Below are 22,756 nucleotides of genomic sequence, written 5' to 3' on the forward strand. Positions count from 1 at the left end.
TTTTGATATCTGTTTCAACTGCACAGAAAGGAAAAACGAAGGGAGGAAAAAAAGGTAGGAAATAAGTAAAGGGTGGCATAAGAAGTGTGAGGTTAGAAGTTAGTAGTGGAGGGAAAAGGAAAAGATTGTACACTGATCTACCAAAAAAAGCAAAACATACATGAACTAGGAAAAATTAGAGATTAATAAGAAGAAGTCAGTAATTGACAGCAGGTTTCCCACTGACCAGTTATGATCTGGACAATTATGGTAGAAACAAACTTCATTTCTTCACTTATTCATTTAACAACTCGAAATACAGGAAAAATCTTCAGATGGAAGCAGTTTTTTACAAGATGTCTTTCCTCTGAGAAACAGTAAAAGCAGAGGTCGCCTATTAAAAAGTCTACTCCTGTTCAAATTGCCAATTTGAAGATTTCAGCCCAAGAAAATTCAAGTATGAAGAAATGCCTCCCCACCTCTGCAAGCCCAGTCAAGTCCCCTCATCAGTCTCCAAACCAAACAATGCCGTGCAAGTCTACCCAGAAGAACGCAGCTGAAGTCCCAGCACAGTTTTCATACGGCTCATTGTTTGAGCTAATTTAATTAAAAGAGGGTCCAGATGATGATTATCCTGGCAAAAGGAAACTGCACAGACAATACAATGGCAGACTGCCATGATCACTGTATCTTAGCTCTGAACAGAAAGCAGAACTAAAGGAAGAGGATAAAACTAGCCCACCTTGCTAACCTTTAAAGCTGACATATTCCTACCAACCCCACAGGCTGGAACAAGACTCAGCTGTTGCCCAGGGTGCTAATTTTTGGCACTCCATTAAGTGCTGTGAACATGACCATGATTAGTTTAAGCAGGAAAATCTACCAGCACAGTGTGCTGCAATGACAGCTTAGTCACACACACCGTCCATGCCAGGCACTGAAGGTGGCATTATTTATGGTCCAAGCCCTGGTGGGAGGTTCAGGTGGTTTGGGCTCCACTCCCAACACCACTACGCAATTTCCTAGGGAAATGCAGCGCTTGCCTCCACCTACAAGAGCAAGGTCGTGTCAAGCTTATATGGTCTATATAAATATTTAAATATAATAAAATTATAAGATTTTAAGGAATATATAAAGAGCTCAGGGACTGAACTTCAGCTGTCTACAGAGCTCCACTCAAATCAGAAGCAGTAAGCCTTCTATGGAAACCCTTCCAAAAACCATTCTTAGATTAGGAATATTTCTTAAAACTCTGTAGGGACATAAATCATTGCTGCTGATCTGCACACTCTCATAGTTCAAAGTCTAGGAGTACCAAACTGAATTTCACTGGCTGAGAATAACTATTTCCATGAGCAGACATTTCTAAATTAGGGACGCTTTTAGGTTTTTTATAATGACTGGAAGATATTTTTGTATGCAATTTCAATTCTCATCTACACACTCCAAACCAAAATTTTTTCCTGTTAATGTTGTACAAGTATATAAAAAGAAAAGGATTAAACAAATAAATTCAGCCTCTGCCCAGCAGATGTATGGTTTTTAATAGAAAAGCAAAAATGTAAGGAAAAAAGGTCAAATTATTTGATCAATGCCAAAAAGCAAGCTAGTGGAGAACTGTGAGTGAAGCTGGGCACATGATTTCAGCTGTAGATTTCAGAGTTTGATGCCAGCAGCTTACCTGATAGACCTTTTCTTGGCTCTTGGGTGTCTAAATGCATACTCCAACCTCAAAAATAAATAAACATGCCTAAACCAGAATGAAGACACTTCGGTTTAATGCCTGAGAGGAAGCTAGCTGCTATATTGAGAAGAGGTTCAAACCTATTCTTCTCCAACAGCCCTTGGGATACCACACAAACGATGAGAAAGCCAGAGATTTCACTAAAGCAGCAGCTGATCACTCTGTCTCAGGTACATCTCTGAAACAGAGAAAACAGATCACTGCTCCCAGATTAGGCTTTACAGGAGGTACACTGAGCACCTCCAACATGATTGCTTTGGAGGAGAGCTACTCTAACCACTGACAGAGCCTAAAAGACACTGCATGATGAGGCAGAAAGAATGTTCTTTAAAGCTGTAACAGAAATACAGTCCTTTCAGATTGGTGTAGTCATCCTGTCTGCTTATCTCAGGTTAGAGGAACACAACATGCAGAAGAGAGACCATAAGGCAACAGGAGCAGCCATCAGTCATCTTCACCTCCAGCCATTCCCCACCCCCAGTTTCAAGTGCTTTCTGCACTAACTCACATACCACGGGCAGCTGCTGAAGCTGCTACACCATCGAGCAATTGTGAGTGCTGGGAAGAGAGCCTCCCGCAGATACATCCTTTCCCCAATACACCTTTCAAACAGCAAGAAGTTTGAGACTTTTTTAGCTCAGACAATTCTTTGACACAGAGTGATAAAACCCATCCACACAGCCACGGATCTGCCCTCAGCCAGCAGTAATTAAAATTAATCATTCACAATTATTTTCATGGGTATGTTCAGAAAGAGACACCACACGGCCAGCTCGCTGACTCCTCAAAGCTGACAGACCTTGAAATAGGCTGTGGTCAGGTACAGCATGTCCCTGGGTTTCAAGCAGTTAAAAACATGCTTTGCATATTGATTCACCCTTCCATCCTCAGTGCTGACAGCCAGAGCCACCCCTGTCCTCCAACCCAACACCTGAGCTGGCATCAGGGAGAGAGATCGGTAAGGAAAGTGATTTTTCAAGTAAGTACTGCTATGCCTATCATTATTGCTGCCCTGCTGGAACTCAGGGCCCTGTGAGTGCTACAATTTCTTATTCTTGAATCGCAGTATCTTCTGAACTCAAGATTCTTCCCATTTTCCACACATTTGTATTATGTTTTTAATCACTATCTTCTTTCCTTTCAGCTTCACTGGTCACTGCCTATGCTATTCTAAGGTAGAGAGGTTTTGAAGGAACAGAGTAGCCTGAAGGTTATCAGTTTCCATGCCTCAGAAGCTACTGAAGAAATTAAAGAGGTAAAAGACTTAATGAAATTCAACATAAGGCATTAGGACTGTCACTTTCTGGAACACTGTTTACTTACACAAGCAATTTTTATGGGACTGAACATTTACTATTCATGATAGCAGCCTTGATCAAATCTGTTCCTTTGAAACTTACCGCAGAAACATAAAAGCATCTGTCTTACGTATATAAACCCAAAACGTGTAAGCAGCGAGACCAGGATTGTAACCAGTGCAAGGGGGAAGCAATCTCACACCTAACAGACTGCAGATCCCTCAGTACCAACCTGCATACCGCTCCTTCCTTCCCAGCAACTGGAATATTGATTTTTACAATATCTACCAGAAAAAAAAAGGTTTTTGGCAGATATAGAGAAGGAGGAGCAGGGTAATGGGATTGTCTGCTTCCCACCACATGTGTTCTGTAGCTGGAGCTCAAAGCTGAATTAAAAAAAGAGATGGTGAAGATCCAACTTCTTACATAAATCAGCTCGGCATGGCTTTCAGTCAGAAGACTTGAAAGGAACAGATATTCTGCTTTTGCTAAAATAGAAAATTGTCAGATAAATATGCTTGCCTTTTTAACTAGAGTGGTCTTTGTAAGTAGGTATAATGTTGTGCAGGAAACAGGAGCACTGACTGGAGAGTGGAGAGTTATGCAGGCAGGGCTCAGGAAATGTCTCTCTTTGGGAAATTATAAAAGGACGTAAACAGTAGAACAACAGCAGCACTCAAGCTCAAGAGTCTCTCTGGCCATCAGCAACACTACAGCAAGTCTGCAAAAATCACCCCTGACTTTATGTTTTATGCAGGGTACCAATTTTTTTTAATTGGTACCCTGCATTTTTCCTATATTGTTTATTTACCCCATGCTTCTCTTGTATTGCTCACCCCAATCTTTAATCATCACAGTTTCCTAATTCACACTAGACCCTCCTTAAGCCACTTTCTCACTGAAGATGGCATTCAAGGTGTAAGGACCCTAAAATTTGGGGCTACCCCTTCAATCTCTCCTTTCTGCACCAAAAGCCCTGCACTTGCACTTGTAACTTAAGACATAATATTGTGCCAACTCACAGATTGGCTCTCACTTCATCCACTCCTTCCACAGCCATGAGTATTCTCAGCTCACAAGAGCAGTAGGGATCAGTGTCTCCTGCCAGGCTGCCAGGGAAAGCCCCACCAGCGTCCCAGCTTCTCCCCTGTCAAGGCATTTGACTAAAAAGCCTTACTTTGACTTGTGCAGAGTTTATATATGTTTATATATTTTTGCCCCACCTCAAAAAATTTTGAAACTATCTGGTAAAAGGAACTCAAAGGTGTGAATCAGAAAAATAATTAAAAGGGCAGGAGCCTGATTTCATCATATATTACAAGCACTTATCCCTTTGGAAAGTCAAGACTAAATTAATCACAGCTAAAATATTTTACAAGCTTGTACAAACTCAACAGGGACCTTGATTGAATTCTAGAATATGGGGAAAAAGAAAAACAGAGAAAGTGGAGAGGGAACTGATAGAAGCAGCATGAAGAGCTCCAAAACAGCCTTGGGAAACCAGAAATGGCACCACAGAATGGTTTGGGTTGGAAGAGACCTTAAAAGACCACCTAGCTCCAGCCCCTCTCCCTTGGGGGACACCTTCCACTAGACCAGGTTGTTTAAAGCCCCATCCAGCCTGCCCTTGAACACTTCCAGGGAAGGGGCAGCCAGAACCTCTCTTCAGGAAACAACCAGAGCAAGGAGAGCAGTTGGGTAGGCACAGACGCACATGGGAAAGATGCAGCTCCTTGAAATTTCCTGGCTGCTCAAAGGAAAAAGAAGACATCCCAGATGAGCAGGCATGGACTCACTCTCCCCCACAGAGATGTGGAGCAGCTCTGTCTGAGCAGAGATGAAAGAAAGCCCTGTATCCTCTTCCAGCAGACAGACAATCCTGCTAGTAATGGATTAAAGTGATTTAAGTAACTATACATTTAATAAGGTGAAAAGGGCAACGACACAGTTACATTTTGATTGTTTTAAACTACATATTGCTTTGCAATTCTGCTCCTGTTTTAAATAAAAAAGTAACACTTTTTGCCAGAGCTGACATGGTATGAGTATATAAGCAAGGAAAAGAACACAAGAGAGAAGTACTGTACCATCTTCTATTAGTCAATTGACAGAGAATACAGATGAGCTTTCAGACACCAGGACCAGCAGACAGGAGACCTTCACAGAGCAAGGACCACTGCTCTTTAAATACATAAACACAAATGAACCTGTTTATATATACACATATATAAAAACTTCCTACCTTGCTTTAAAATCCAAAATGCTTTCTCAGTGCTGCCAATAACAAATAAAGCTCAAATTTCCTTTGGTTGGAGAAAGAAAATCACAACTAAGAAAAACAGACCATGGAAGACCCCAGCAGCAGCAGAAGATGCCATTAGCTATTACCTACTTTGATTATGGAAAAATGTTTTCTATTTTTTATTCTGCAGCCTCTCTTTGCCATTCTTTTCATCCACCTTGAAAATGATTCCAGGATTTACGTAAATAGGGTCATCTGGGGGTTGCATGCTCCTGGCTAAACCTCCCTGGCCCCTCCCATGGGGAAAAAATAAAAAATTCAAGCAGCAACAAAGAAAAGTTTTCAATTTTCTGACATTCTCCTCCCCATTTCCTAATGTAAACTCCGAGCAGTTCCTGTAGAGACTGTAAACACCCACACAACTTAGCAGGTGGGGAAAAGGTAAAAAACTTCACACCAGTAAATCTACATCAGCAATTTCTTTACCCCTTCTTTGAGAAGTCACTGGATATAAGATCTGTTGCTGCCTCATGGACAAACACACACACAGCCTTTGGCACAAGGGAGAGATGTTTCATGGCACTGTGAGGATTTGATGGCTGTCTTAGCTTTCCTTGCACCCTGAGCAGTCTGCATAGCCTAACAGCATTAGCTTACTAACAGATATATTAATAGGTGTGAGGGGAGGGAAAGGAAGAGGGGAAAAAAGCCACTAAAACACATTCCACCTACACATCTCACTAGTAATCATAAACTCAGGTAGAAAGCAAATTGCTTCTTCCAGGACCAGGAGAAGAAGAAAAAAACAATAAGACTGAAGGGGGGAAAAGCAACTATTTTCATCTTTTTCTGGAAATATACCAATTGCTGTATTTATCAATTCATGAAGGAATGAGAAAGTAAAAAGAAGAAAAAAAAAACAACCACCACACCAAAAAAACAAAAACAAAAAACCCCACAAAAAACAAAACCCAAAAAACAACGGAAGAACTGCCACAACATCTTGCAGTTAGTAATTTCAGAGTGATAAATATAATGTTGGCCTCAGACTGCTAGAAGGATTAGATTTAGCTGTAAAACAAGTAGTGCAGTTAACAGTTGCTGTTGGGTCTGGTGTTAGGATTAGAAAGCACTGCTAATCACAAGAAATGTAAAAAGATTAAGAGGTGATGGTTGCCAGTAAGGTTTTAAAAGCATGTAAGTGCTGGAATTCATTTTGGGATTAAAATTCCTCAAGTGAAAAAAAAAGTAAAGGATAGATCATAAATGGCAGCCAGTCCACCTGCACTGCCCACAACCCTTTCCCAAGCATTAGGAGAATTAATTGTGGAAAAGTGAAATGCATGCCATGGCTTATACTGAATGATCCTAGGGCAGCTTTAGTGAGGAGAAGCAAGTATTTATATTCTTGTATCTATGAATGAACTATGGCAATCTAAAACCTGTTTGAGTTAAGAGATTTTGCTTACCAAAATCTTGCCTGGACAGTGGAGTTGCAATTTTTAAAGGCATGGTAAAAGGAATGATGATGGCATTTTGTATCTGCATCCTTTCAGTAGGAAGGATAAGACAACATGTTGATCTCCTAGTTTGCTTCCAGCTTGTGTAGATTCACCTCTAAGATCAGTTTATGTTCTTAGAGAACTCCCAGAAAAAACAAACAAACAAACAAACAAAAAACAGAAAGGAGAAAAAAATTATCTTGCAAAGACCTCTAAGTAAACACCAAATTTTTAATAAACAAATTTGAATTCTGGATGAAAAGTTTTACTCAAAAAGCCTTTTAAACAGTGCAGACCACAGCATCTTTGTCAGATTCCCTTATGACAGAGTGGTCTCCATGAGCATCAAGTGCAAAGTTCATTGCTGGCACCCTTGGCCACCACCACCCCAAACTGCACAGTCAGAGTACAACACCTCGAGGAGAACACAGACTTCTGCCAAGCCCACCAGGTTTCCAACAGGCCTGATAGACAGACAAAAGCTTCTTGGTGGTGAGGCCACCTAAAACTTGCCTCTCTCCCAGAGTGTCCCACATTTATCCAATGATTCAGAGTAAAATTCAAGTTCTACCAGGACATTCTGTGAGCACTGCCTCTGTACAGCCCTCCAACGGGCTAAGACACTGATTCAGACCAGCCTCTCTCCAGTCATTACTTTACCCTCTGTAAATCTCAACCTTGCTATTCCAGGGATTGGGGAGCAGTATGAAGTAAGATTACTTCATCATTTTCTACACACCTTTCAGTTAAGTGTTCCTGGTGCATCTTCCTGGATTTTCAGACTCTCTAAGTCTGCTTTTCCCTTCTGTTGCCCGATAATGAACATTTTTTCCAGATGCCTGTAGCAGCAGCAGAAATAACCATCTTCCAAGAGTTATAAAACAGTTGTATTTAATAATAGAGGTGAAAGCATTGTGCATGATTTCTGCAGAAGTCTTTTCAGTAGAACAGATAAATTTATTCACTGCATTATGGAACAGTTTGAGAAAACAAGATCATACAATGTACACTGCCTCTATTTAAATTGTTTCATTTCTATTCATGAGTGCTCTGATTAGATACACTGAAAATATCATCAGTAAGAAATAAATAATTCTGCCAAATTAATAGTTGTTGATTTCTTTTACCTGAAAATGTAAGTAGCATCTCATTCACACTAGACAAAGCTACTATAATTTGGATATATGGATCTTGTTGGTTCAAGTCCACACAGCACATAGAGACAGGTGTGCATCTACATTTTCTTAGTATCAAGCAACTTCTATAAAATTGTGAGTTCTTTCATGAGTGGAGAAAGGCTAATATGCACTTTGCATGGAGAGGCTTAGTAGACAACTAGGGTTTTTTTTTTCCTCTAGCTGTTTTCCCCAAATAGAGGGTTGAGAGAAATAAATTGCTTTAAATGCAGAAAATTGTTTAGAAATGGTATTTCAGGGAATACAGGTGAATTTTCTGTATCACACAAAATTAATCCAAGCTCAGCAAATGCTCTTTAATTAGAAACACCCTTAGAAAGGAAGCAGCCAGAAGTAACCCTCACAAACATCTTTATATAAAGGGAGCTACTAACCAACCCCAAAACAGTTTCTCCAGGACCTTCCTCCCCATGAAGAATTTTCCTGGAGAAGCATAGAAAGGGGGTGAATTTTGCAAATGGAACAGAATGTATTATTTAGCAGAAAGATCTGACTAATACTTTCTTTAGGAAAAAAACAGACTAAAAACATAGAGTTAATATTTTGTTTTAGGCATCTCAGAATGATGAATGCCAAATGTCCACTCAGCTTATGAACATCTGAGAAAAAACCCTCCACATTTTGAAAAATTTATCCAGTTTGAGCCAACAATGAATTCTTTTTCTAAGAATCAAATATAATTGCTGTAACATTTCAAAAAAATTTAAATGCACAGCTCAGTACCTTAAGAACAGCCTGTTTGCACAGCAGCCAAGTGATACACCTCAGAGAGCTACTGTTAGCTACTGCAGGGAAGATAAATCAAGAAAATGCTGAGTTGAGGTGCAATTTGACAGTTATTAGCAGAACAGGAGTAATTTGATGAAGGAAAAAAATCTGACAAAATCTCAGTTCACAGCAACAGATTTTGGAAGCCTATTTGCACATAAATTGGAAAAAATAATTCTTGCATTAGAAACTGATGAAAATGAAACAATATACCCTAAATCCTAACATATTTGAAATTATTTTCTTTGATTCAAAGCTGATAATCCTGTAACAGGCAGTTACTAAACAGGGGCTTTAACAGACTTGCTCTGCATGTTGAAGAGACTGCACAGCCTGATCTTGATCTGGGGCCATTCAACTATCAGAATAACTGGATTTACTGCCATTCGCACCTTTGTTTTTGCCATTTGAAAGCATCTCCAGCACACAAAACACTGGGCTGTGTTTTAAGCATTAGCAGCATAAATATCCCCTGGTGTACCGTATGCTTCACCACTGCTGCCTTCCCGTAAATCAAGCACACAGCCAATCATCTTTTTTATGTTGGACTCTAATGGCAACTCTATTATTCAAAGTCAGGCTGTACAGAGCCATGTCTCATGGGGACATGAAGCCGCTCAGGAGCAGGTTTATGACTGAGCAAAGGAAGATTCAAATCTGGCCATGATTTTCCCACTACAACCCCACCACCTCTTCCAATTTACCTGCGTCTTTCAATTTATCTCTTCTGTGTAAAAGACTTTTTAAAAAAACCAAAACTCCCGTAAGCAGGAAAAACAAATTAGAAAGCCTTTTCTGCTCTTCAGGAAACACCTCTTTGTGTCCCCATAAATGCTCAGCGTAAATGTTTTTGCTCACATACTTGTAAGCAGATAAGCTGTTCTTTACTGCATTACAATTAGATGCAGAGATTAAGAGATACCTTTCATGTCATTATATCAAACTCTTCTACAAACATACAAAATAATTTTATAGACTGTTGTCTTTTCTGCTTACAACTGAATTCTCACACTCAGCACAAGATGCAGTAAAAGTGAACTATACCTTCCCTGTGTTTACTGTGCCCACCAAGAACCATTAAAAAAACCAAATAAAACAACTTAATTATGATTTCAACAGCACGAACTGTTCTCCCATGAGGTTCTTCTTTTTCCTCTCTCCCTCCACTCGTCTTTCAGTTCGTGAAGATAGGGAACATGAAAACTAAATGGATTTATGTGTAAATAATTCATCTTTTCAGGCACATCAAACTAATACCTGAGTTCATCCAAGGGGTTCGCCAGATGTAGCTGATTCTAGTGATATTTTAAACAGCATTCTGGAGAGCTGGTCACAAAAGGCTGCAAGGAAATGCTGAACAGCTGTGTTGACAGAGTTGTTTTTAAACAACACGTGTTGAAACTCTACCTATCCTTACTGAACACAGCTGACAGGGACACATTCCCAGCCGTCCTGAACTGCCACTGCCTTTTGGAGACTCGTGTCTGCACAAGACAGGCTTTGTGAGTGGGGTGAGCTCTGGCACATCTTGGGAAGACGAAGAGAATTACAAAGGCTGAGCATCGTTTTCCTGCCAAGTAGCAGGAAAACATGAGGCAATATAAAGCATCTTTAGGAGCACGAGTCCCACAGGGCAGGCATCCACACAAGCTGAGCTGATCCTGTGAGCCAAGTTGCCTTAAACCAAGGTCCCACGAGGACTGGGAAGTGAAGTGATGGTAGTAACTCTGCTTCTCTTTAAGCCATGAAGGAAAGTAGAAAGTATTTTGCACATTTTTAAACATCCTAAGTACAAACAATGGATTCATTCTTGCAGGAAGTCCAACAATTAACCTTTACTATACTTGCATGTCAAGTCATGTTTCTTGTGCTGAATAATCCACAGCGAACTCCTGCAGCTGAAACGGGCAAAAAGAAAATCTAGGGACTTGTGGTTTTGTTTTTAACTCTTTTAAAAGCCAAAATCTAAACCGTTCCATTCTGCTTGCTTTAATAACACAACTGATCTCTCTCCTGCACATGTTAGAAGAGGAGTCTGCAAAAGAGGAGCGGGGAAATGGGTCTTGCACACAACTAAGGTCTGTTCCTCTGATTTACAACAACTTCTCATTGTACAAACTGAATTAGAAAAACCTGCAAAGAAATACAATTAAATTTCAGAATATAACAACCATTTTAGTAACAGTGCTTTGCCTGTGCAGGAAATGGTTCCTTAAAGTGAAGAAATCATTTTGCCATGTGGAAACCTTGAGCAGGTTAGCAACCCACTACTGTACCAGAGATTAATTTCTGCAGACAGCTTTGTATCTTCAAATTCACTGAAGTGGAGATTTATTGCAACAAAAACAGAGAAAACCACTGGAGGGATATGTTGCAAGTGGAGCAGGGCAAAAGGAAAACTAACACAGAAAAGACAATATTCTTGGATTTGCAGTACAACCATCCCTGATTTATTCCAAGATTGTTTGTGTTTCCAGTCTAAATTAACATGGCTACTAATATAACTTATATCACACAGATATAAGATTTAGTGAAGAGCAAAGTTTTGCAGAATGTTCTTTAGATAAGTTTCCTTAGAAATAGCTCAAAATAACTTTAAGAATTATCATCTTAATGACATGCTTACCCTTGAGGGGAAATTTTGAGCCCTTCAGCAGAAAGCAACCTCACTGCAAGAAGGATTTTAATGGCTCTGAGTTCCTGTTTATGCAGTGGAAGCCCTCTTTAAATCAAGCTTGTTTAAAAGTGTCCTTGTTCTGAAGTTGCCTGTACTGGGCACCCCATCACAAATTTATGCCTTCATGCTTGGCAGGGCAATTATGTCCACGGACCCACATAAGATATCTGTGAGCAACATGAACTCTTCCACCCAGTTAATCTTCCCACATCACATAGAAAAATTAAGTGTTTCATAGTCCTTGTGTATGGAAGCTACTCTAAACCCAAATGTGCAACATTTTCTGTCTATAAGGTATGTATAAAACACATGTGTGATGAGGACACATACATTAATTGATTATGACAAAGAACCACCACAAAGCAGTCCATCATCATAATGAAATGCTTACAGTAATCCCTATCGAATTATAGTCCTGACCTTTGGTGACGTGGAAAACAGTATTTATTCCCTACTTCAAAAACTAAGAACACTTGCTGCAATCTCTTGCTTGGAAGTTCAAATCTGAAATTCTTCTTACTCTAGCACAGCTGACAGCATTAGCTATGGAGAAGCTTGCTTCCAGTAGAAGTGGAATGTAAAAACAAAGTTGCTGTGACCTTAACAATAATCCTGTTTGCATATTACAATACATTTTCCTACTATAACAAGGCAAAGTCCCTGGTGTTCCAGTCAGAAAAAGTCATCTTCCAGTAAAAGCATACTGTGATCAATAACATTTTCTTAATATATTATATTATCTCCCACTGAAACACTTTTTCACTTGGCATTTCAGGCTGCCGAGTCGGGGAAATTCATGACAAAACTAAGATAGTAAATGAGATACTGCAAATTAATTCCATCCAAGAGCAATCTTTTCGTTCGTGAGCAATTTGACAAGCCAGTGTTGTCTGACTTCAGCAGAAGCTTTCTCAGCTTTCAAATACACATGAAACAGAAGAATCTGCTGCACTACCATACCCAACTTCACTTCAGCCTGCATAATTTTGTGTTAAAGTACATTAGACTTTCAACAGCCAACCCTGAGACCAGAATTAGTGGGGCATACTTTAAATATTAGTTTAGAAAATACACTGAGAAGTCTGCCACATCAATCCTGTGGATTTCTGTTTTCAAGTTACAGCCCGAAGCATGGCAGGGCACAGGAATTCTGCACTTCCTTAGAGCATTTGCCACAAACTCTCCTGCAACTCAGTCCTGAAAAGGCCCAGGTGATCACAATGCCAGGTGAAGGATCTCAATACAGCAAAGTTCAAAGACAGCTTTGTCACATGGGCATTATAGTAAAGTACTTCTCCATCTGCACATCTGAAGTCTCTTTTGCTGTGATGAGTAGCAGCTTTATTGCCCCCTTGGAGTTATTGTCCTCCCTCACACTGAAAGGATGACCTGGTGGCACACAGCCAGGAGCAGAGCCCATCACAATTTTAGCAATAGCAGTTGTGGATTTACTGACAGCAACTTCAGTGTGGTCCAGGAAGGTGTGATCCCTCAAGAAGGCTGGGCTGTGTGCAGGATACTGGGATATTGTCAGTAGGATTACTTACAGGCACCGGATCTCAGCATGATTAGGTGAAGAATCACTGCTCTATTAATATTTCAGCATAAGGAATAAGGGGCAGGCAGCTGTTGAATATTCATGCCATGGCAATGCTCTCTGTATGAATTCTCTAGCAGGCACATGTAAAGGCTACACCATTACCCCAAAGAGTTTACCATCCAAAACCCCAATTAAAGAGATACTTTAGCATGTACCCTGTTTTAAGCTCACAGGGCAGGCTCACTGACTAATTGTATTCTTACAGTGAAGGATGTGCTCCATTTTTTTATTAACTCAAGACTCATGTTGAAAACAACATAAAAGGAGTGGGAGAAAACAGATGAAAATTTAATTTACATCTGCAAATCCCAACACATCATGAGATGAGAAACATGTAAAGGGCCAAACAACTCATCTACCCAAGAAGTCATTCATAAAAGATAAACATCCTTTTTAAAAGTGGAGGAAACTCATGCAGGGAAGATGCATGGTACTCAACTACAAAATAACTCCAAGAAGCTTCACGTACATTTCTGAGGAAGAGGAGGCAAAATTAAGATTGGTGCCACTGATAAGAAGGAGCACAGATGACATTTTAAGCAAACTAGATAGGAAGGACAAAATAATCAGGGTTTTGAAGGACAGGACTACATTTATGCAGGTTCCTGGTTGTGGAGTTTCGTGGGGTTTTTTAATTTTTTTTTTAAAACAAAATAAATTAGGCAGAAAATCTTCATATAAATGAGTACTTATAAAAGAGCCTTTCTAGGTGAATCATTTCTTTTACGATTAATAAAATCTGCAATCAGAGCAACAACATTCTGATGACTTTTTGCCATTTGCAATTATCGCTCATCCCAGCACCAAAAAGCTCATTATTATTAAAGCTGACAGAAAGAATACTTAACTGCTTTTATAGAAGAACTTACTTTTTTAAAAGAATCAAGTTTCTAAGCTTTCTTTTTACTTCCAAATCTTCTGTGTGAAAAAAGGCTATCCTAACAACGCCTGTGTGTGTCACCTTTGATTTCCAACACATAATTTGGATAAAAGCATCCAATTTGTACAGTAACACAATGCATTACAGAATAACTCTTCTTAGGTTTAAAAGCAGCCTACAAAGAGTATAGAGTTAACATAAATGTGTACAAGTACAAACATATAGTTTATACCATAAAAATACATATTTTAACCTTTTTTATAGCAGTCTTCTCCTAAGTAACTAAAACCATTAAAGATACTGTAGGACTTGTAGCATTCCTACAATTCCTGTGAATAAGAGTGCATAATCTCTATTTTAAATGCATGGAAGTTGAGGCACAGCTATTACTAAGACAGCTGTGGAAGAGACAGGAATGGGAACCATATCCAGCTCTGTGACTAAATCCATGTCTATTTGACATGTATTATCCACAGGCAGAAATGAACACAGGTATTTTTGTTTTGGCATGTAAGGAAATGTTAAGAGTGAGTCTTGTCTGTGCCTCACTCCATCCTTGCTCCCTGACATAACAGCACAGTAAAATCAGAGTCCTCTTAAAAAAAAAAAAAAAAAAAAACCAAAAAAAAAAAAAAAAAAACCAAAAAAAAACCCACAAAAACACAACCCCCCCCCAAAAATACCCCTATCAAAATATCCACCAAACCTCCCCCCAAAAACCCACAAGCCAACCCCCTCCAAAAAACAACCAACCAAAACCAACAACAAAACAACAACCAAAAAAAAAACCCGAAAAACCCCCACGAAATGGATGCAAAGTCAGAAAATACTGCCTGACTCATAGGTGCTTGGGAAGCACTGATTTGAGCTTTTTATTATCACACATCTCCAGTCTGTCATGATTTAGTGTATGGTTAAAGGTGTGGAGCATGTGGTGAGCCAGAACCTCCCTGGGGTGTGCAGTAAGAGAGGCAACAGGTGCAAGCTGCATCAAGGGAAAATCTGGGAAGGGATAAGGAAGAAGAACTGAGAGCAGATGCTTAAGCAGCAGAATGGCTGTGTGGGGAGGCTGCAGAGCCCTCATCCTCAGGGGTATTAAAGGACTTGCTTGGATATGGACACAGCCCTGAACAACCTGCCCTGCCTCTGCAGTTTGCCTGATTTGAGCAGGAGCTTGGGCAAGATAATCCCTCCAAGGTCATTCCCAAACTGAACTGTTCTTTGAACACCATCCCAAAGACAAGTGAGGTCGCTGTTTGGTTTCTCTGCTGCAAACTAGTGTTTGGTTTCTCTGCTGCATCCCAAAGCTTATCAAATTCACCCAAGAAGTGTGGCCTTGGATTTCTGTGATTAACTTTTTTTTACTTTATTTGGCTTGCTCCTTCTTCTGAAAGGGAAAAAATGGAACAAATCCAAATCTTTGCTTTCACCCACTTGAAAACTGTGAAAAATGAAAAGCAAAACACAATCACTGTGCTCAAGCTCCTAAACACACGTGGTCATTTGAGGCTTAGAGTTTACACACCTTCCTGACCTCTCCTCCTAAGAAATACTCCAAAACCAATCAGTCTGCTGTGTAGGGAGACCCACAGTTATTAAAATAACTTCATCACCAAAACAGCTCTTAACATCATTTCAAATTCCTCCCCACCACCCGCACTATTGTAAGAGATGCTGCATAGGGTGAAAATTAATTCAGTTTGAACCAGAAAACACTGGGGTTAAGTATTTCTTCAACTGGAATACAAAAACTGCAACCACACGTGACTGTCAGGATATAGAGGGCTACAGTCAACATGCAGAAATACTATTTATATCCTTCAGAAAAACTGAGTTAAAAGGCTTTTTAAGGGGAACAGCTGATCTAGGAATACCCAAAAACGGGTGAGACAGACAAGTGTGCAACTCCTACGTGCAGCTCCCTACCAGAAGGAGACAGTGGGAGTCCATCCTGAAACTCACAGCCTTTTCTAACAATTTCTCTCGTGCAACAGAAGCCTCCAAGAGGAAGCCCGGACACAGCTGGCTTCTCATTTCCAAATTACTAGTTTTTAATTCTTTTGTTACACATATGTTATATAATCAGATCACAGCCACCATGGCAGAAACACCCATGGGCATCCTACAGCCCAACAAAAACACTTTGCAGTAACTGGATATTCAGCCTAAGATTATCCCAGACACTTCATACTGATGTGACTAGGCAATGTGGCAACTTATCACAAGCCAGATTTACTAGACATTCCCCACCACAGAAAGTGAATTAAACTGTCACTCATCACCGTATGAGCTGCACTACTGTAACTACTTCATGAGTTGAATACTTCTCTGAATTAAAACCAACACACTTTCTTGCAAGTCTTTATCCTCCTTTCTGCACATTTTCTTTTCCTTTCCACTTCTCTTATTTTCTGCTCAATTTTCTTCTCCCCTGACTTAGTATGTTTAACCCTCTTTGCTCCACTTGCACTCCAGTGCATTCTTTTGTTATCCTTGGCAGATATAAACAGTGGGATTTTCACAGGAGCTCCAGCCATCCTGGCCAAACTAGTAATGATGAACTCAGCACTGGACTACTGCTGTCCTCCTGGTGCTTCCCCTACAGAATCAGACAGCAAAGCTTACAGGAACACAGGACTACCATCTCCTTTCCCCAAGAACCATCTGATCATGTCAAGCTAAGGCTGAGACTGTATTCCTGAGTGCGTCTTCTCTGGAATATCTCCCAACATACAGGCTCTACTAAAATACAGAAAAAGCAGATGCATTACTCATCATGAGGGCCACCAAAAAAAGAAAAAGAGCAGAACATTTGATTTAACTACCACTACAATTACAGTTGTTGGCATCTGCAATTTGTAGCATCACACACACGCATGCAGGGACAAACATAAAGAAGGAATATAAAGTAAGTCTTGTTCATAACTCAGACTTGATTTCCAGCAAGTTTCATATACATATTATTATTATATACACTATTTATGGTTGTGTACTGGCAGTACAGAAAAAAGGATTAAATACACTCTCTCATGCACACTTGTACACGCCAAAGCATACACACAATTTCCTGATCTATTGTGAATATACTAATGAGAGGAATTGAAAAAGAATTTTAAATTATCTAAGTTACATGGAAAGCTTTAAGCTTGCTAGCTTTCTTTAAGCTAGCTAAGGTTAAAGAAATAAACTAATTTCCAAGAGATTCACTATTTCCAAAGTGTAGCTCATGCACATTTATGGGAAGAGGTTGCCAGAAACATTGTGATGAAGGTACACTGGGGATACTGAGGTGTTCAATAAGGAATCTTGTGAAGAAAGAGCAAATGCTGGAAGTAGGGAATGCATGACAGTGTGTAAGAAAGATCAAACAAACTGAAAATGTGAAAAATAATATGGGACTTAGTAGTCTCGACAGACAGTGGGTACAATTTGAGCCAGCAGCATGCCCTTGGAACAAACCCAAGTGTGTCCATTCTGAGCTGCGCTGATGAGAGCACAGCCAGCAGGCCCAGGGAAGCAATCTTCCCCTTTCCTGAAGGATTTGTGAGCCCTCCAGAACACAAAGGCTTTGATATACTGGAGAAAGTCCAGTGGAGGATAGTGGTGTCTAGAACAGAGGTCTCCCCCAGATCTCACTGTGTTTTCTAATTCCCCAAAGGGAAGGTACAAAGAGAACAGAGTGAGCCTATTCTTGAAAGGGCAGTGGTATGACAAGTACGAAGAAGCTACAACGAAAGTTCAGGTTATAAATGAAGAAAATATCCCTCATGAGGTGGTGAAATATGGTAACAGGGGTCTAACAAGGTTTTGGAGTCTGCATCCTTGGAGATATTCAAAACCCAACTGTATTTGGTCCCCAGCAATCTGCTTTAAAAGTGACGTTGCTCTGAGCAGGAGGCTGCCCTAGACAACTGCACAGGTGTTTTCCAGCCTGAATTATCCCAAAAAAAATGACATTTCTGGATGGAAGAAGCCAGAAAACTGGTTGAAGGAGGCCAAGAAACAGCATAAAGGCACAGGATTAACTCCATAATGAAAAAACAGAGAAGTGCAAAAAGAAGCTAGAAAAGGGAATAAGCAAGAAAAATAGCAGGCAGAATCAAGATCAAGACTGAGGAAGAAGAAAAAAAAAAAAATCAAATCTCTGTTCACAAAATTGAACTTTCCTCCCATAGGCAGGAGGTGAAAAATTCCACAAGAGTCATTCAACAATGAAGTCAAGTATTTAAGTTTCTACTGTAATATGCATAGTAGATTTGGATAAGAGAGGGAATCAGTTCTTTCTTTTCCCTTCCTATGCCCCTAAGAAACCAACTAACCTTTAATCTCCCTTTTCCAAATATTTGAACTCAATCTTGCAAACTTCACAGATATTTTAACTATGTACATTATGAAGAATGTTTCATTTGGAATATAAAAATACATGCACTTTTATCAGCTTAAAACTTAAAGTTCACTACACCCAAATAAGCCTCTTACAACTTTTTACAGTTTTATAAGATATGGCCCCATGAGTCTAGGCCTATACACACAGAAAACTTTGCTCTCTCTTGGAGCTACACCACCAAATTAAAATACTCCTGATCAGGTTTCCAGCATTAGCATTTATCATATTACAATATTTTTCTATTATAACACAGATGCTCAGTTGCATGTGCTGCCATAGAGACTTGCTGCAGCCACCGAAAGGGAGAGCAATGTCCAAATTGTGTTTGTGTAAGCAAGGAAGAGACCATGAAAGAAAAGCCACAAAAAAACAGACATCTGCACACTTACCCTGTGATATCCACAATCTGTATCAAAATCAGCCTCAGGAGTAACAGTCAGTAAACAGGACAGCAAACCCTTGCATTTAGCAGAAGACTTCTGGGAAGCCAGATTACCTAGAAAGAGTTGAAAAAAGTTACTTTAACACACAAAGATGAAATCACTGATGTGTAATGAGAATAGGCTTCAAATGAATCACAGCACCAGAATAAAAAAAAAAGAAAAAAGCTGCTCAATGGGAGACCACCATGATCAGAACAGAGAACTTAAACCCCAGAAGGCGACAGAAATTTGTTCTAAAGCACAGACAGTTAGATGCTGGTAGGCACTCAAGGTTTAGCAAAGAACATCTAATACCCAAGATAACATGGTGTTAACCCTCTAATCAAGGATGTGGAGGAGACCAGAAAGAGCACGATATTTTGCTTAATTAGTTGCTATCAAAGAGAGGATGAGTTCAAGCACTTGCAAAAACAAGGCAACCTAAGACTATTTAAAAGTTTAATAGTGTTCCAGAGTCTTTGGTAACACAGAGTTTGCCCATGAAATCAAAATAATCCCTGGAGATAAATTTAAAGGAATATATCTCATTTTAATGCACAGAGTAAAATGACTATTCATTAAAGCAAAGCAGTTTTATCCCTACAGTCTCCATCTCAGATGCAATACATATTGAAGTAATCTTTATGACAGGAAGTGGCATGTAATCCTGCAAGAATGAACGGCTGTTGTTATCTGCAAATCAATACAATTTTTTTAAGTGGATATAACTGTGCCTATTGATTTCATGTTTTTAGCCCTAGAGTTTCAGTTTCTACCAAGAAGATTCTTACAATGACAAGATTGCTGCATACATGTAATTGAGTTGATACAATCTGAATGTGCAGTTTACAGTGCACTTCCCTCTGCAATGCAACTGGGGCTTCTGTCCCATTGCCTCAGCTTAAGCCTTTTTTCCTTTTGTATAAACTTTATGTATTTTTAATAATTTTGAAGTGGTAGAGTAACACTTCACTAATCCAACCTGCTAGCTCTGGAAACTTTAGCACACAAAACATACCCTTGGAAGTTATGTCCCTAGCCTGCTAGGATATTATTTCAGAATATATGCATGACTTTTGCTATGTTTAAATAGCCCGACCAAATAATTTCCCTTGTGAAAGCCTAAAACTGGTTCAGTGCTGAATATTTACAGCCCAAAGAGGTGGGGTGAAGGTGAGGATGGTAAGGGTACAAGCACATAGAAAAACTAAATGACTTATTCAAGGTCACTTTGTAGATCAGTCAGGCAATGAGCTCCATTAAGAGTTTAATAAAACTGCTAAATTCCTACTATATTTCTGCAAATGAAGCATATAGCAACTTTGGCTTGACTAGCTGACCAAATGGCTCATGCTGCAATGAATGATCTGTAATGAGAGCTGGCTGAGAGGCACAACACACCATCAGCCTGAGAAATGGGGGAAAAAAGATCGAACCACTAAAAAAAAGTTTAAAAGCATAGGCCAGATGAATGACATCCCAAATCAGGTTAGGAAAGCTGAAGTGCTGATAGAACTAAATCTGGCCAAGGACATCAAGGGCAACACCAAAGGCCTCTATAGGTACTTTTGTGACAACAGGGAAGACTTGTGAAAATGTTGGCCCTCTCCAGAAGGAAATGGGAAACCCAGTTACTTGGGATATGGAGAACATTAAGATACTCAACGACTTTTCTGCCCCAGTCTTCAGTCACAGGTGCTCCACCCACACTGCCCGAGGTGCAGGCAGGGACTGGGGAAATGAAGAACCACCCACTATGAGAGAAGATCAGAGCCAAGACTATCTATGGACCTGAAGGTGTTCAAGGCCACCTTTGGGTTGGAAGGAACTTTAAAAGTCAAATAGCTCCAAGCAGAAAAAACTCTGTGCTAAGCACTAGCCAGCTGCAAATTAGTTTCTTGAAAACATAAGATGATGGAAGATGAAACACATAAAAGTCTGGGGAAAATGTGGAAATGTAAACAACATTATCCCTCATCATTACCGTTGAGTCCATCAAACAGAGCTCCATGCTCTTCCTGAGCCTGTCTTCTTTACAGGTCCAGCCTCATTTTGGAGCTAACGCTTTTCTAATAGCTGGTCTACTTATTTATTTATTTATTTAATACTACTTGAATAAATTGTTGTGACTTTTTAATTTAGTATTTCTGACTTTCACAAGATAACGAAGGAATATACCATGGACTACCTAGAAATACTGAAACAAAAAGGGAATATTTTCTTTGTTTAGCTTTTAGTTTGCTGAAAAACAGCACTGTTTTCATGAGGCAGTTTATGGAAAGAAGAAAAGGGAAATTACTCAAGGGAGTAATTTCTGTTTTGCATAGTGACTCATCATATCATAGTTACCCCATCATCTCCAAGGGCAACACTAGGCCAGAGCAACTCTGAAAGATCTCCTTAGGGAACCACACGCTTCTCAAAGCCATCTCAGGACTCTTGTTCCAGAACTTCACAGAATGGGAAAAAACATTTGAGACTAATAAAACTAAAATGGGTTTCAGATAGGGAAGAAGCCTGAGTAGCCAATGACAGTTTTACATGAAGGAAAGCTTTTTCTCTCTCACCTCAATAATGAAAGACATGAAGAATATTGACAAAGCACATGGCAGGCTCTAGACAGCAGTGTGATATAGAAAGGCAAAACAACTCACAGCTGGATATGGGACACCTGAAGAAAGAAGAATCAGAAGGAAATGAAGGAACAAGAAAAGCAATTACTTGTCACCATGAAAATGGTACACAAAGATGGGCCAAAGTTCAAAATCTGTTTGCTTACTCTTGGACATACAATTCCAGAGAAGTGTAAAAAACCACTTGGGAAAATAGAAAGACATACTTAATGGTCTTTAACATACTGCAGCTTACATGATTTACTAGTATTTGGGTGAGTTTTCTTTCCCCTGCTTTAGAAAATCTTGGCTCCTTATAGGAAAGGATTTTAAGCTTACCAGAACTTTACTGCAGTTACCATTGTGGGGGAGCAACACCTGCCAGGCAGTTCTGAAGCACTAAGATAAAATATTGAAACGGGAAAAGGCAGAAACACAGCAAGGAGCCTCAACAGCAAACCCAGGTTGTCTCATCATAGTGTACTACCCTGCACAGAGGTAAAACCTGCATTCCCTGTAATTCTCATGAAGCTGAAGGTGCCTTACAGGCAGCCTTATCTCTCCTTTGGGAGCCGAACTACTGCAAAAGAGACAGGTTAAGGATTCTGTCCTGTGCCTATGCTTCTAAATTAAGTGACTTGAAGCAACTGGATCTAAAGTTATCTACTTTAGATACTGCATCTCTTTCCTGAAGGAGAGAGCTCTTTCTTCAGGTTAAATCAGCTGCAGGCCATGGTATGAAAAGTTGGTGTCAGCTCACCTCCCATCAACACAAGTATCTTCACAAAGAGATGGAATAATCAGAAGTGCCTTTGGCATGAAAGACCTGGTCAGTGAGAAGCAGGTCTGGATCTTTTAGAGAGAGGAGCTGCATCAGTTGGACTCCCCTCTACAGTTCTGGGTTGGCCAAAGAACAGTTCAGCTGCACCAGCAAACAATGAGATATAGTAACAAGACAAGGAGCAAGCAGAAAGCTCAGCTTTAAATAGTAAATTAGTAAAGAAGCATCCAAAAGGCAAGAGAGGATGAGGGAGACAATGATTTCATACAATGTCAAGCCAAAACCACAATTTTCTTACGCAGCAATGCACTGCTTCATAGCTTCTCTGTCACAAAGTATCCAAAAGCCATACGGCAGATCTGAAGAAAGGCAAGGAGCAGGCAGCAACATGTGGCAACTCAGTACTGCAGGGAGGGACTCATGGTTCCAGAGCCTCCCTGACTAAGAGATCACTATCCCTGAATAAGAGATCACTTAACAGCAGAGCTGCACAACATCAGCCTCAGTAAGGACACAATGCTCCATGCAGTGCCTTCCCATGTCTCACCTGTGGCTGAAAAACATATTTGGACAAGAAGAAGGATGAAGCCAAGGATGTGGACATAGTTATTGTAGGTTAATTACCCAGAAAAAGTTTAAGACAAAAATATTCTATGAAAGCCTGCCTG

The 22,756-nt window shown here is 39.9% G+C and overlaps 1 protein-coding gene across 2 annotated transcripts in view; it reads right to left on the reverse strand.

The window, feature by feature from the left end:
- The window catches only part of KLHL29 (kelch like family member 29), a 390,175-nt gene that overhangs the window by 305,429 nt on the left and 61,990 nt on the right, over positions 1 to 22,756 (reverse strand). For both annotated transcript variants that reach the window (XM_071440010.1, XM_071440015.1), the window contains exon 2: positions 18,663 to 18,769. The gene's annotated coding sequence lies outside the window, so the exon portion shown is untranslated. The remainder of the gene's footprint in view (positions 1 to 18,662; positions 18,770 to 22,756) is intronic.

The sequence above is a fragment of the Agelaius tricolor genome, unplaced genomic scaffold, assembly GCF_023055355.1.
Source record: "Agelaius tricolor isolate 1412-34295 unplaced genomic scaffold, bAgeTri1.0.p SCAF_1, whole genome shotgun sequence".
NCBI lineage: Eukaryota > Metazoa > Chordata > Aves > Passeriformes > Icteridae > Agelaius > Agelaius tricolor.